Genomic DNA, 15,316 nt, shown 5'->3' with positions numbered 1-15,316 from the left:
CCCTTCCCTTCCCTTCCCTTCCCTTCCCCTCCCTTCCCCTCCCTTCCCCTTTTCCTCTTTCCCTCCACCCTCCCCTTTCTTTGCTCTCTTTCTTCCTCTCCTTTCCCTTCTGATTACTTCTTTATTGCTTTCCTTTCTTTTCTCCTCCTCTCTTCCATGTTCTTTCTACCTCTCCTTCTCATTCTTCTTTCTCTTTCCTTCTTCCCCATCCCCTCTTCCCACTTCCCTTCCTTCTCTCAAGAACAATTATACTATAGTACCTAGGGTGTTACATATTTTTGAAAAGTGTGTGTGTGTGTGTGCTCGTGTATAACTCAGAGAAAAATCGGAGGTATTATTAGTTTTCTCTTTCCACTATGTGGGTCCAGAGATAGAACCCAGCTTCTCAGGATTGGGAGCAAGTGCTTTTAGCTGCTAAGTCATCTCTCTGTTTATATGTATGCATTTATTTACAATTATTTTGCACATTTGGGTTTGAAATTTTCAGAATTAAGCACATTTAGACCATATAGCCCAAATTCTTGAGATAAAAATTGGCTAGTCACTGGGTGTGCTTCTGGAAATGGTAGAAATCTACCGATTAAATGTGTGAAGACAAATAATTACTTGTAGGGCTCTCTATTCCCTAGTAGAAAGAGAGGTTCACAGATGGCAGCAGTTATCTAAGTTGGATCCTTAAGTTATTTTGGAGTGAGAGAGTAGCACAGAGAAGGAAGTTAGACCCAAGGGATGAGAAAAAAAAATGCATTAGCGGAAGAGTGGGCTGTCTGCTTTGGACACATCTCTATAATCTATTGGTTTGTGTGTGGACGAAAGAATCATGGCTTGTCCTTGGAGGCTGTTACTGAATACAGAGACTCCAAGGTTTGGTGTCTCTGTTAAGGTTAATGTTTTGTGGTGAGACTGTATTTTTGTGTTCTGCTGCTTGTGGATGGTACATGTGCTGTCACATTGCTGGGAATGACATTCTGTACAATGTCATTCTGCTCCCATCCTCACCCCCACTATGAACTACATTTGTGAAGACTTTTGAGAAAGTGTTTGTGTCATAAGTACCAGCATGGCAAGTTTCACATTATTCACATTACTAATGTGCATTTTTACAGCATCAAGTGAAGTACACAAATGAAATATCTTCAAAGTGATGGGCAGGGCTTCACAATACGGGAATGTTAGACTCTGAATTAGTCTATCTAGGTTTTTGGCAGGTGATATCCTATTTATGATGAATCTAAGCTGAACACCCCTCTCTCCTTTTTAAATTACCATTTCACAGAGAGCTGAGGGATCCCTAACTCTCTGGTCACTGTCCCCCACATTTGCCCTGCCATGAGAGTGTAGTGCCCAGCTCCTTATGACCAGGACCCACTGCTGCTTCCTTAGAGTCAGCCACTGTCTCACTACGCTGGGCTTGTCTCAGTGATCTTTGAAGTAGTGGGCTTTCCAACAAAGTTCACTCTTAGTTATCAGCCCAAATCTTTGTTATTGCATGCTGTCTTTTCTTACAGTGTTGCTTCTGATTGATTTTCCCTTGATTGAAAAGCCGGCAGTCTGATCCCACTTTTCTGTTCTTTTTGCTTCTTTCTTCCCATGCTATTCATTTTTCACCATCTCTTCTCTCTTAGAGCACACACACACACTATTATACAATTCTCAAAAAGTGTTTCATATACTTTGGTGTAGTTTCGTATACCTCACATGGTATAATTAGACAAGGGACCGGACTTACAAAGTTGCTTTTTAAAAAGTTTTGTGTTACTTACCATGCTCATTTTGAGCAATTTGGCATTTGCAATCTGTATCTTTATTTGATTTAATGATATAGGTTGGAGTCTAGGCGGTTATTTGTTGGCAAAGTAGGCATGAGAAAGGAATTAATCTTCAGAACCCATGTTTTTATTTTTGTTTTTGTTTTCAACCACCAACCAACAAATCTCAAAAAACTAAAACAAAAAACAAAACAAAAACACAAAAACAAACAAACAAAAACAAACCCGAAAGCAGGCATGGTGGCATCTGCTTTCAATCCCAGGTTGGATCTCTGGGTGGGTTTAGCAGCCTAGCCTACTTTGAAAGTTCTATGCTAGTAGGGAAGCCTGTTTTAAAGAGCAAGATCAGTGCAATGAGATAGTTCAGTGTAACCAAAAGTGAGTTTGATCCTTGGGACCCACATAGTTGGAGAGAATTATTGACCAATCAAGGAAGCTATGTAAACCAATTAAAGTAGTATAAATGAATGAGTTTAGAGTTTCATATGTCATTTAACAAATACTCTTATAATAATGATTGGTAAGATCCATACTTATCTCTGGACAAGATACTGTGCTGAAGATGTGTAAGCATGGTGCATAGTTTAATCTTTTATGTAATTTCCACGAGCTATGTTTTATTCTATTTTATGATTTTTGATACAGAATATGAGACACAGAGGTCAAGTATGATCTCAAAGCTAGTAGGATAAGAATGAACCATAGCAGGCAGGCTCTTTAGAGTGCTAGGCCAGAAAGCCCTGATGGTGTTGAGTTGTTAAGTGTGAGATTTTGGTAGGAAAGTATGTGTAATGATGGTCTCTGTTGAAGTTCAGAGTGAAGTCAAGACCGCATGCAGATGAATTTAGGATGTGTGTTGCACAGTATTTCCATCTGTGCATGTAACCATTCATTCTTTGGAATTTAGGGTTTCTTATCAGGTGTTCACTGAACACATACTAGATGTCTGCCATGGCCTTGGGGACACATCTGTGAGCAAAAGAGAAAAACCCAACCCCAGAGATTATATTCTAACAGAGAGAAACAGGCAACAACAGAAAGGCAACCTCAGAAAGTAAAGTAATATCTTCTAGGCTGGAAAAGAAATTCTATGGGACAGAATAAAACAAGAAATGAAGACAGAAAGAGGAAGTGTTCAGGCAGAACAGAAGCAGAATTCCAGGCAGAGGAGCTGCCAGTGTAGTGACTCCCTCCCCAGGAGGGTTAGAAATGAATCCAGTTATTCCAGAACAGGGGTGAGGTTTAGAGGGACTGCAGTCAAGTGAGTGGAAGAAAGTAATAGGAACCAGAATAAGCAGAGACATGCAACTCAACGTGTGGAATTTTTAGTTACTTTAAAATTTAGTGTACAAAATATTAAATTATACTGTAATGATTCTGTATGATACTGTAATGATATATATACACATTTATATATTATAAGAATGATGGGCATCCTTATAAGAAGTTTTATTTTATTTGTTTCACTATGTAATGGAAGTAGTCTTGAGTTTCTGTTATCCTCCTGCCTCAGCCTTCTAAATGCTGGGATTAGAGATATATGTCCCATGCCTAATTCCTGCCTAGGGCTTAAGAAGGTCTGAGGAGGCTCTGCACTTTGGTGAATATTGCAGGTGTTTTGATGGTCTATTCTCTCACACTCATCCTGAAAACTTGGTACTTGTATTATATTTGATCTTAGGCAAGGAAAAGACATGGAAGAAGCTGGGCTGTAGCTGTAGCCCTTACCTGTGTGTAGGCCCTAGCATTGCAAACTGATAACACCAAACCCAAAGCAACAGCCACAAAACCCAGATGGAGATCTTGTAAGACAGTAACACCAATGTACAGAAGAACCCCTCCCTGTTAAACAGTGATTCCTCACCAAGAGCACATTTTCCTGGTAAATTTGTACAGAGCCTGATGTAGAAAGGAACTGTGATAGGCCGTAGCTTATGAAGTAATTTGTTCTCTGAGCCACTGAATAATAAAAACAGCAAATTTAGGCCCAGATATAAATCTTCGTCTTGCAATTTGCCTGCAGTGTTCCTTCTCAGTCTCTTGTCTGCAAATTGGATATAATATTCCCTATAGCTGTCATAGACTGGGAAAGATTAAGTAAGAAATCCCTTTCATTTCTTTCTCTACTTGAACTCATTCTTTATGACACAAGAAGCACTTCTATGTGTGTAGGTTGGTGGAATTGTATGTAGATCATTTTATAATTGGCTCTCTTTGCAGGATGTCAGGAGGTAAGAATGGAGAGACCTCTCTAGCCATCCTAGCAGCTGATTAAACACTGTAGGAGAACGGGGAAGTGGGAAGGAGAGCAGATGAGTCCCTGGCAAAGAGAACAGTCTAATCCCAGAGGACATTTGCAACAACCGCCTGGGCCCTTTGGCTAGACTCAGAGCAGCCAGGGCAAGAGGCCTGCCCCTCAGCACACCATCCAAACTGTGTGCGTTAAGGCTTGGCTTTAATGAAGTCATGACCACTTGTTCAGCTCTGCATATGGCTGGATGTGATTCCCAGCTGCCCTGTGGGTTAAAGTGTAAACAATGAGTAGATTGTTATGTTCCTATTAAGCTCAGAGTGTGATCTCATGTCTGTGCCACATATGTCTACCACTAGAAATGTCCCTGCTCCTGATCTCATGAAAGGGAATTAAAGCTGTGTCTGAAAAATGTCCGAGTCCATTAGTCTGAGGGCTTTTTGCTCATGTTTTTATTGAAAACAAAGAATGACATAGAGGTATAAAAAAATCAAGAGCATCATCAATAGGTGTCAACATGACACCAAACAGATAATATACGCTACGATGAACATCTTTTACCTCAGGACTAAGACATCCATACATCTGGCATTTTCTCAGAATATAATACCCTTGTAGTCTACAGTCATAAAGAAGGCTGAAAATTCCCGGATCTGAAATGTGTACCGTGTAACAGAAAATACCCATCCACAGAACTGATTCTGCCCAATTGCTAACATGTTGATTAATTAGTGTTCTAGTTTTTCTTGTTCTATATTGATCAGAAATGCTATTGTCTGTGCTTGTGTTTACATTTGTAAGCGTAGCATGTATGTGCTGGTCAGTGACAACCTTCAGTGTCAGCCCTATAGCCTTCTCCATGGTTTGAGACAGGATCAGGTACATCCAGCTGCTACATACAGAACGCTAGCTAGCTGGCATGTCAGCTCCAGGGGATTCAGTTGTCTCTGCCTCCCATTTCACCACAGGAGGTCTGGATTACAGATGCATGCATTACCATGTCTGGCTTTATGTGTGTTGAGAGAACTCAAACTCAGATCTCTACCCTTGGACAGCCAGCACTTTACCCATGGAGTCATTTCTTCAAGCCCTGGAATGATGTTTGTGCTGTTACTGTTTTATATTACAGTAATATTACAGTTGATATAATGAGAATGTCAAGTAAAGGCCAGGGATTTGAAGTTCTCTAGAAGGAAATATTTATTTTTGATAATGCCAATTAACATTCTGGATAATACAAGGTATCTGCCTAATTTTGTTACTTATTCTTTGTAGCAGTTCTAAAGTAAAATCATCCCATTCTACCAGTGAGGAAGGGGAGGCTGAAGAAGTTTAAGTAACCTCTTAAGGTTGCAAAAGACTGGTTTCTTACTGGGCGATCTAATGTCTCTATGTTGATATTCTTGCTGCGTCTTGCTCTTAAGTCTTTCCTAAATTCTGTGTACGATGGCTTCCTGATCTCTAAACTTGGTAGCAGTAGGTCTGAGTAATGATACTCGCATTACTCTTGCTGCTTTCCCCATGTGTGTACATGAGCTCTGCCTTTCCCATTGATGTTATGTCTGTTAAGCTGTGGGCTCTACCTGGTTGCCATGAAACTGTTATCCCTATTTACAGATGGGTAGAACAGACAGAGAGGGTGTTGATTTTCCATGTCAAACAATTCTCAGAGACAAACCTAGAAATATCTTCTCCTCAGTTTGGCAATCCTGTTCACCCTCTGCTGTGTATCCCCAGGGATGCTGACTTCAACAGAGAACGGTGACTGTACGAGTGCCAAAATATTACCTTAGCCAGTCTAGGAAGAGTGTTTTCTTTCCCTAAAAATGCAAGTCTTTGAGAAATTTCCCTTGGGGTAGGGGTGGGGCTTATCCTGCAAGTCCTGCCCCTGTCTCCAGGGAAAGGCTATTCAGATAGAGTTATTATTGTTATGGATTAAGTGTAACAGATTCTTGCCAGGGTCTGTTAGGTCAGGGCCTTGGTTTGAGAGCTCTTAAAAATTCTCCAGCTTAATTGAACTGAGAAGTTTGGGGGAGGAAAAAGAGTTAGGTTTGAAAGGGAAACTTTTCTTATAGGTAATGATTACAAATACTGCATGCTAGTAGCATTGTATCTTTTTAAACCATGGAGTAAGAAAAACAATCCATCTACGAATACTTCCTGCTGTCTAGTAACAGGGAAACCTGGCTCTGTAGCAAGTAGGTATGGTTACTCTTGGGTGTTTGTGCCGGGGCCACCATGAAGTAGCTGTACACTTGGCACAAATTGCTCCCCTTCACTGATCAGCCCTCACTTGGCAAGCAAGATAGTAGAGTTTGACAACTTGTTCTGGTTTACTTTGTCTTTTATTGTGAGACAGGGACTCGTGGAGATTGGCTTTAAGTGAGCTATGTGGCCGAGTCTGTCCGCTTGGTTGTTTAGATGAATTTTATGTGTGCTTTTATCTCTCAGTGCTCATCTCCTGATGCCAGTTATTGAAAACTTAAATGTTAAACCATGCTTCTGATAAGAATAAGCAAAGATATAGAGACTTATTACCAAAAATAACTTTTAGCATCAGAAATCCTTAAAAATAAGATCTTAACCTGTTTTTAAGGGGAAAAAATGCCCCTCCCCACAATATGAGCTTATAAACTAGCTGTAGTCTGGCTTCAGACCTTTTCTCTTCCACTCACCTCTGTCTAGCCACAGGGAATTTATTTAACAATGGGAATCTGCCTCTACATCTCAAACAACAGTTATCTCTATTTACTTAAACCCTTTTTTTAGGTCAGTAAACCATATGTCAGATCCTGAGGCTGGAAGGCCCTTCTTCCTTACTGTGAGGAGTGCTCTCCACCGTGGACTGTGCAATTCATAAACTGTTAGTGGTGGGACCACGGAGTTGGAGAACATCTGAGAGTTGGCTTCACTTGGACTTAGCTTGTTATGGAAGTGACTTTACCCGCTTTATCTCTGGACTCCAGAATTGTGCCATGTACATATGTATCCACATTTACTGATGAATTAATAAGAGAATAGTGAGGAGAATACTTGGGCTTGGTAGCACTTTTCTTATCTACAGCCTTGTGCTCACATTACTGGCAAGGTGCCTTGCTTATGGTCATCTCCATGTCAAGAGAGATAGGTGCTCTGAGCTGTTCCATGTGGCCGTTACCACTCTGGCAACTTCTGAATGATATATGTGACGTGTTGTCGCTCCTTACAGGAATGTGAAAAGTTCCATATTCTGAGAAGAGTCAATGTACATCCTAATCTCTGCTTTCCAGAGAATGTTTGTGGTGAAGGAGACCTCAGCTCTGGATAGTTTTCTCTGCTTGTTCTGTCAGGTTCTCTCTTGATCTCCCTCTTCCTTAAGCAGGATTAGGCACCCCATAGCGTTTCTGTACATGTTTGCTGTATTTTACCACCTCCTGGAGAAGCGAGAAGCAGCGTGCCGTTCCACACGCAGCCGTGGCTGCATTTTCACTCTTCTAGTGTTCTCTGAGCAGAGTGGTAGCGGGGACTGTGACAGTGTGACAGTGCTGTGGTGATTGATGCTCTGTCGCTCTGCTGTTCCCTAAGATCTGGGAAGGGAGGAGTGGGGCTGTGGGGCCTGGACGGGAGGGAGTGTTTATTGCTTGCTATTGTTCTCTCAAGGGGAAAGGTGTGGACCTAGCTTGGTCTGGCCACTGTGTGCTTTTCAGTCTCAGTAGCTTTACACAGGGGCCACATTCTTCTCTTCAGGAGGACCACATGGTAAAAGGGGGCGGTATTTTGGTTGTTATCCTTTTTTAGGGGCATGGATTTTACTCTGAGCTCCACACTCCAGCTGTGGAGGTGTGGGATTGCTACCCTCTCTAACTTTGTCAGGAGATGATGATTTTTAGTGAGAAGCCTAACCACTGAGACAACTGGGTAAAGTAGAGGAAATAGTATATATACAGGCTGTGAAAATTGTAAATTATAAATTTATCTAAACACAAAATGCAGCCATTTTTGTTTTCCAGCTTTTGAATGCCGAGGGATGTTGTCTAAAGTGAGACTGGTTTTCTCCTCACTTTTGCAACCACCACCTCACGCAGAAGCAGAAGCCATTTGGTGCTCAGCGCTGCCCCAGGCTTTCCTTGGTGTCTTCCCCAGGCCACCGCTCTGATCCCCTCACAGCTGTTGTGTGGCAGTTCTGAGGAGGGTGCCTTATGCTGGTTTAGGATTACAGAATCTGGTATGAGTTTCAGTTTTTAGCAAACAATGGCTGCTCGTTCTGAGGTATGCTATATGATTTGGTGTATTCCTGAGAGGGTGATGTGGGTGCTTTATAATTCACTTGAGGAAAAATGACATACTTGGCACACTCTCGTTCTTCTTAAAGAGGAATACAGCTCATTTTCTCTTTCTTTCTTTCTTTCTTTCTTTCTTTCTTTCTTTCTTTCTTTCTTTCTTTCTTTCTTAGTTAAGGACACGCTGACTCTGGAATGAGACGTGTGGGCTTGTCCAATGGAACTTGGACAGATTACTTAGCTCTTTTTTTTTCTCTTATTTCCTTCAGTTTCCCTTGTAAAATAGGGTTGAAGAACCTATATCATTGTGTTATATGACAGATGAATTTATATATATACATATGTTCATATGGAGAATTAGCTATTATTTCTGTGATCATTCTGAAAGTCTTCCTATTATTAAAGTACTAAAGTCATTCCACATGTTGTTTATGTAGCTAGGAACCTGTCATTTATCTTGGGGGGGGGTCACACTGCACCAGGATACAATTTTTATACCCTCCTGAAAGCTGAGAGTGAAGTATGGTATGTTTGGATGGCACAAATTGCCCAAGGATCCTGCCAGGGATGTATCTCAAAGTTAGCTGTCTGGGGGGAACATAGCACAAATAGAAGAGGAAATAAATATAAGTCTGTCCTGATCAAGTTAAATGGCTATTATATAAATAGTTGCAATAGGAAAGTCACTGAAAGATTGATGTTCCCTGAGAAGCTTCTGGAGAAGTCAAGCTATTAGCTGAGCTTGGACGGTAGGTCTGGAAACAGAGAGGTGTGTGGAAAGCTGAGGGCTTGGGAGTGGAGCTGCTGCCAAACAGAGCAAGGACAGGAGGCTGCATGGTACTTCCTGTGTTGTTGCAGTGAAGTTACTTAAGCTCCTGAAACTTCAGTTTTCTCATCTGTAAAGTGGGGACAAGATACTTGCCCATACAAAGCAACTAGTATAGCTTTTGGAATGATTTGTATTTGGGAAACGGGGTCACTTGCTATACACCAACAGCTGGAAGTGTGGGAGTAAAATCCCAGGCACAAAAGCTACTGAGCTACTTTAGAGCTTAACATGGATCATTTGAAAATGAGTTCAATTTTTTCTTTATTGTTGTTTCGAGACTGTATAGCTCAGGCTGGCCCTGAACTCTGTATCCTCCTGTCTCAGACTTCTCAGGACTAGGTGGAAAGATGTGTATCACTTCTCTGGCCCTGTAAAAGGAATTGATTAGTAGGTCGTTTGGAGACCTAATGAGGTCTAGTGAGCTTAGAGCACAGTAAGTGCTCAAACCCCATCCACTGCACCAGCCATTTCTTCTGCAGCTCTGCTTTCTCACAGATACCTTCTTGGCTGTTATTCGTCATCTCCTTCCCTCTGCTCTTCTCTCCATCTGTCTTCTTTCAACAGCATTTATCAACGGTGGCTGGAGACGCTGAACACAGAGGCTTGGAAGAATGTGGAGGTAGAGTAACTGGTTGGCACCACATGTCCAGCCGAGCAGTGAGGAGCAGATAAGGAAAGGGCAGCTAGACACACATAAGTACCGCAGCAGGAGCATAAACACACGTGTGCCCCTTTGACCGAGTCATCCTTATTAAAGCCACTGAGGGATTTTCTTCTTACGAGGAATTTTGACCACACTGCTCCCTTGGTTAAATTTCTTCATCAACATGTTATCTCCCAGAGGATAAATCCTTACTGGGTGGACAGCACTGAAATCCTTTCTGCTTTGTTGCCTGCCTGCCTTTCCAGACTTCCTCAGGACACCCTGTATCTCTGCTGCTTTGAAGTTTGTTTTCCCAGGATGCCTTTACACATTACAGAACCTCCTTTTCCACCAGACAAACTACTACTCATCCTTCAGGACCCCCCTGACTGGGACTTCTGTGCCACCTCTGATTTCTTCAGAATGTGCTAGTTTTCTTTTGGGTTTTCACAGTGTTTCTCTAGAGCTCCTGCCTGTGTATATTATCTTATAATGATTCATGCTCTAGTTCTATTTCTTGCTATAGTGTAAGGCAAAATGGTCCCCAATTACATTTGCTCAGTTTAGAATCTGCTATCTTTATTATGGCACAAATATGTTAATATAAAGTATATTTCAAATACCACATGCAGCCCCTCTTATCCAAGGCTAGCAGCCTGAGGTGTGGTGAACTCTGACCTTCCTCGCATGGCAGCAAGCTACAGCTCCTACTCAGCTACTCAGTCACGAGATTCCGTAGGCAGTACCGCACAGTTGCTAAGCTCTGTGACTTGGTAGATGAGGTGTATAAAATGCAGTTTTGACTTGTAAGTTCTCATCAGGTTAAATTCTGTCATTAGGTGAGGCACACGGGTACCGGATATCCCAGTGTTATACACCTCTGAGTCTGGGAGTCATGATAGTACATGATATAGAGCATGCAGTAAAGCTTTGCATGCTAAATGAAAGTGGTGGTGGGCTCAGGGCTGAGGATTTCCCGGTTGCTAGCCAAAGGCTGAGGATTACTATCAAGACACTGTCCCAGAGATCTTGCTTTGTATGAAGTATTCAGAATGGCAAGCAACAATGTATTTTCTTTTCTCCATCAGGTCAAACAATGGTCCGTTTCCTTCAGAACACAATGACAAAGTTTCTAATATTCAAAAAGAAGCCTAATTGAAAAGTCCCATTAGCCTTCTTTCCTCTGGTGGACTGTTCCCCAGATCAGCTCATCTCTAACTGTGGCAGAGGCTGATGGTCTGTCAGGAGTGCCTCATCTCTGGTTTTCCTCCAGTGTGGAGACACCCTTTGCTCTGCAGTACTGTGTGTCATGGGCAGAATGAACCATCAGCACATTTGCAATAAAACTGACTTTCCTGTAACGTATGCTGCTTACAATAAAACAATATAACCATTTACCTGATATTGTATGATTTGAAAGGGATGGAGAGAAGGAAAATGACAGGGTGGTTAGCCTCCCACTCCTGGTTTATTAGCTCTGTGCTGTGTTTAATGCTTTATCAGGATCAAATTTCTTTCAGAAGAAAACTGGCTAATGTAGTCAGAGGCATCTTTTGTTCTGTCTGACTCTGGCCATTTTGGGGAGTAAATCAGCTCTTTTCTGTATACACTCTGCTTGGGAGCTGTAATAAGTGAGTGCATACTGCAGAGCGGTGACCTTCAGCCAACCAGAGAAAGACACCTCTTCTAATCAAAGGCAAAAGCCACGATCTTTCTTGTTGTAACTTACTGTTGACACAAGAAAGGCCAGAGAGATTGACATCAATCTCTATAGAAACCATTAACCAATGCTGAGTAAATTTGCAGCATTGAATCCATATGCATGCTTGCTTTTATTATTCTTGACCTATGGGCACACGTGAGCATTTTGTGGGCTTTGTTTTAAAAGGAATGTTTAAAATGTAGCTAGTTATTATGGGATTTCGTTGGTGAAATAAACTGTTTGGGTAGTCTAAATAAAGGAATCTGTATTATTTTGCATCTCCTAAGCATTATTTGCTTAGGTGTGGCTTGGTTTGATTCCAGATTAGTACACGGCAGAGGCTGTTGCTTTAGCTGGGTGTAGCAAAACCCAAGTAATTTTATACATGCTTTTCAAATGATGTGCAAGTCTTGTGTCATTTGATTTTAACTGTGACTTTTTGTTTGTTTGTTTGTTTGTTTCTACTCTTAAAAAATTTTTTCCCTTAACAATGACTGTGTTGGCTGCAAGCACATGTGTGTCTAAGAGTCTCTTAGATGTCCCAAACTCAGGTTGCTAATACTTGCCAGACGATTGGCGACTGTGTGCGTAGCAGAAACAGGCTCTGTAGTCAGAGCTTCAGTGTTTGGAGCTCCTTTCCCTGACTCCCCCACCCTGAAATCTCAGCTCTGGTTGAGGAGGGCGAGGAAACAAAAATGCTTTTCATTTCATTCTCTGCTGTACATTTTCCAGTTTGGGTGACTAAAGCTGGCCAGGGTGCCTATTTTTGGAAAGAGGAATTAAGATACTTTGGAGAAAGTACTGCACTGTGTGCTGGCATTCCAGATGGCCAAACTAGAGTAGAACCAAGCCCAAGGTTTTGAGGCTTTCGTGCCAATGATGACCTCATGAGGTCCAGCCTGGAGAAAGAGAGACATAGTTCTCCAACAATGATGGAGAATGGCTTCTTCCTTTCATATTTCTATTGAGTGATCTCCAGTGTCCTTCTCTTTTCCTGTCTCTGACAAAATTAGCCCTTTATAATTAACAATTGTTAGATTTTTGGCTTGTCTCTCGGACTTCTCTTAGAGCCCTTTCACCCCATCTACCCATTGTGTCCTCTCTACCACACAGAAAAAACTGTGATATTTTTCTCTTTGGCATTCCTGTCTTTTCCTAGCAGGCTTTTCTAGTGGGGACTGTGGGCGATTTTACACTTGATTTGTTGAATCTGAACTCTTTGCTGTAAACTCTCACACACAGAAGGAGCTATCTTTATAAATGACAGAACGGACCTGGCCTGAATGGCGCTTTGTTTACTGTTTTCCTAAAAGGGGCCCCTCTATATTTCATCTGTCAAAGTTGCTTTTCTTTCTTTCAACAATGCTTGATTGTTTTCACAAAAATTCAGGTTCCATAGACAGGAGAATTCTGTATTATATTTTCCTGCCAAATTCCGATCTCTGTTTTCCTTCCCCTGTGCTCACAAAGGGCTCATAACTTACTGTCAACTGTGAGGCCGACCACAAAGCTCCACTGTTGCTCAGCAAATAGGCTCTATTGCATGATGGCTTGACTAGCTTGTAAAGTTTGCTTAACTGTAGCAGCAGTGGCAGAAGGCATGTGGGTGCTGCATCTCCCCACAGGCCGGGAGGCTTCGCTTCGCCCATCCACTTTTTCACTTTAAACTCTTAATTGTTGAACAAAACTGACACTGCTTTGTTTAAGCAGATTAGATGCTGTTTAAAGCCATGGCTGCATTTGGTAGCCTAGAACTCAGTAGAAATTAGTGTTTTTTTGTGATTTGGGAAGGTGTCAGAGGGGTACGCCCTCAAGTGCTGAAGTTCTGGCTGATGTGGCAAGAGCGAGCCGGATTGAAGAGTGGAGGAACAGCTACTTCGTGTGAGTGATTTGTGCCTTTAGCTGTCACAGGTCTTAACTGTGGTACTTTACCTTCTAATTTTCTAAACTTCAAAGCCTACCTGATTGGGTGGGAAGGTGGTGTGTGAGGAGCCGCCACTGATGTCACGGTACCGAACTAATAACTTGAAAGGCATTTTTGTATGACATTTGTAATCTTCCTAGGGAATTGTAATTTTTTTTTTTAAATTTGATTTTTCTGGGGGTTTAATACACATACCTTTCTTGGGTAGTATTTATTAGATTTTTTTTTTTAAAAAAAAACATGCACTTTCTTTTCCCTGTGTACTATAAGGTCCTGGTATATAATTATATAGGAAGAATCACAGAACTCGTTCAGGAACTCTTTGAGGAAGAGTAACCTGTGCCCCAGTCTTGGCTGTTTTCAAAGGCAGGCTGCGTCTGACAAGGGACCTTATGTGCAGCGGCAAAGATACCTTCCCTAATGGAAATATTTCATCATAATAAACATTTCAAAGAGGCACAACTGACAAGCAGGCCACCGGGTAATTTCTGGAGTGTTTTAGCTAAAGAACTTAAAAAGGTCAATGCTCACAAACAATTCTAACTAGGAAAGGCTGCTGTTCTACCAGGATTCACAGCGTCGAACATAGTTAAAGGTATTTTATAGGAAACACTAGTGAGTTGAATTGCCTTCTGAGAAATGCATTACCATAGTGCTTCAGTAATTCTTTTCACTCCAACCCGTTTTATTCTGTCACTTGTCTCTTCTACATTTTTTTTCCCCTGAGTAATACATACCCCGAGTTTGTTCCCTGTAATGCTTGACAAAGTTCAAAATATTTATTTGTTTCTTTTCTCATCCATCTGCTGTAGAAACCTCTGTGTTTATGAGCTTGGTCCTCAGGCGAGTTTATCCTTTCCGTACATTCAGCTTCAAATAATGTGAATAGGCACCTGAAGCTGCAGTGAATAGAGTTTTTGACTGAGCCCCAGTGAAGTACGTCTATTTTGTAAGAATGAAGTCACTAAAACTTCAAACAGGCAGGCCGATTCTTTAAAGAAAAAGGCGGGGAGAGGATAAACATCGTGTCTTCAGCCATGATGCTGCAGTGTAGCTCTTTAGAGCATCAGTAGGAACTGGGTCCTCTACCTGATTTAGAAACAGAGAAACTGGCCTAAGACAAGAAACACTTTGGAGCCTGTCATGTGGGGACAGGTATCACTGTGTGCTCTGAAGTGCACTCATGCATTTCAGGGAGCATGGGTGGCTTAGGCTTCCTGTGTACTGTCAAGTTAATATAAGTACTGAAGATGGAAGTTCTGTTTACCATAAGATTGTTTTCATTTAAAAATCCATTCAAAATGAGCATAAATGGGTTATGCTATCCAAATTCTTGGATTACTTTTTCTGGTTTGTTATTGAAAGTCAAGGAAAGAGATGAACAGTAGGAGGTCCAAATGGACATCCTGAGTCCCAGACTTGATGCTTTGTCCTTGGGAAACAGCTCTCAGTAGTGTGGTCAGTAGGATCTGGTCTCTCCAGTGTAAAGACTGTCTTATCTGTAAGTCTTTGTAGAGATGGTGTGTGTGCCTGTGTGTATAAAATGTACTTTGTCACTAGCCCACTTATCATTGTGTCATAGACAGACTGAGACTAGTAAACTTTCATTGAGTAGAACTTTAAACAATTTCTAAAATTTTAGAATTTCTTTAAGGATTTTTTATTGGCTTTGTTTGAACCAAAATATTTTTCCTCTAAATTTCACTTGAAGTAATTTAGCATTCGTTCTATTTCTACTAAATGCTAGGTTCTTTTACAGTGACTAGTGCAGTAGTTACATCAACTCTTAAAGGTACACAAGTTGATCCCACTTGTACAAATAGGGATATGGTGGCTCAGACAGTTAAATGACTTCTCAAGTGGACAAGTCTATGAAGTAAGAGGTCTGAGATTTAAATCCCTTTTCAAAACCTGCCCACCATACCACAGTCTTCCATCT

At 41.4% G+C, this 15,316-nt stretch overlaps 1 protein-coding gene across 13 annotated transcripts in view; it reads left to right on the top strand.

The window, feature by feature from the left end:
• The window catches only part of Sox6 (SRY-box transcription factor 6), a 550,047-nt gene that overhangs the window by 196,510 nt on the left and 338,221 nt on the right, over positions 1–15,316 (top strand). Inside the window, exon 1 of one of the 13 annotated variants that reach the window (XM_029537960.1) lies at positions 13,189–13,334. The exons of the other annotated variants lie outside the window; for them this stretch is intronic. The gene's annotated coding sequence lies outside the window, so the exon portion shown is untranslated. Of the gene's footprint in view, positions 1–13,188; positions 13,335–15,316 lie in introns of those variants that run through there. 13 annotated transcript variants of the gene reach the window in all.

This window comes from Mus pahari, chromosome 1, assembly GCF_900095145.1.
Source record: "Mus pahari chromosome 1, PAHARI_EIJ_v1.1, whole genome shotgun sequence".
NCBI classification, from domain to species: Eukaryota; Metazoa; Chordata; class Mammalia; order Rodentia; family Muridae; genus Mus; species Mus pahari.
The sequence above is the reverse complement of the archived record's forward strand: the minus strand, read 5'-3'. Positions and strand labels throughout refer to the sequence as shown.